Here is a 1,287-nt window from a genome sequence, read left to right on the forward strand (position 1 = left end):
GGATGTTGTGATGGAAGAACGAGGCTTAGAATTCGAGGACGAATTCTGTTAAGGGGGGAAGAATGTAGAAACCCGTTAAAAAAAAAAAAAAACAAAAACAAAAACAAAAACAAAAAAAAAATTTATTATTTAGTGGTCGTACCGCGGGCAATGGATGGTCGAAGAATTGATCATGGGTGAACCATAAGCTGCTGGACCATGGTTAGAAAAGTGTTAGATTGATCAGAAGGATGTTTTGGAAGCATAACATTTTTGGAAGCACGACGGTTTAGAAGCTCGACGTTTCAGAAACCCGTCATTTCTTAGCCACTAAGTTTTCCGCAAAACTTAATGGCTATCACCAGAATATCATTTGGAAGATATTATAAGTTGGAAGTAGGACGGGAGTTAAGCAGGACGGGAAGTAAGCACGACGGGATCGAAGCACGACGGGAAAACCCGAAGTTTGGCGAAAACCCTAATTTTGGTATTATCGATTTTTCGAAGAAGCCGGAGGCTCGAGAAATATTTTCCATCAAGGTCAGGATTCACTTGGAGTTTATTAAAAATATTCATCTCATCAGAACGGGCGTAGAAAAATATTCGGGATTGATCGCGGGACAAAAATTCACCGGAAGGGTCGAAATCAGTCGAATGGACCGAGAAGCTCAAGCTGGCCTTATCTATGAGATAAGGACGTGATGTAACCTGCCTGGCATGGTATGTGGCAAGGGAATCAGGAGGTGTTGAAGCCCAGGAGAGCACAGCATGCTGATTGACACCCAGAAGCACGAGGTGCCGCGAAACCTGCGATCGGAGCATGCTGAGCGACATGTGTGCGCTGAGTGTCAATCTGGATGAGGTCAGGCCGTGGATCAGACATCTGGAGGGCATGGTGTCACTCTGCATGATGTCCTGGTCATGCCATCAGACATGTGGAGCACGAGGTGCCACGACGTATGCGTCCGGAGCCATGCGAGGCGACACACGGGCTGCCACACGGCTTGTTTCTGATTGGTTGCTGCATCCTATATAAACCCCACGACCCCAGCTCATTTCAAACCATCCAGCACACCTGAAACTCAGAGAAAAACGTGAGAGAGAAAGCTAGAGAAAGAAAGTTCGAGTTTCGATCGTTTTCGAGTCTTTTCGGCAGTTTTCGAGAACAGTTATTCTACTCGATTGGAGTCTACATCTAAGAGAGGTTCTGCTCGACTCAAGATCAGTTCAGAAGTGGGTCTACTTGTGAAGGTCAAGAAAGGGTTCGGAACGCAGAAGACGGATTCGGGGTCAAGGCCACGGTCAACC

This window comes from Brassica napus, unplaced genomic scaffold, assembly GCF_020379485.1.
Source record: "Brassica napus cultivar Da-Ae unplaced genomic scaffold, Da-Ae ScsIHWf_222;HRSCAF=386, whole genome shotgun sequence".
Taxonomy (NCBI): domain Eukaryota; kingdom Viridiplantae; phylum Streptophyta; class Magnoliopsida; order Brassicales; family Brassicaceae; genus Brassica; species Brassica napus.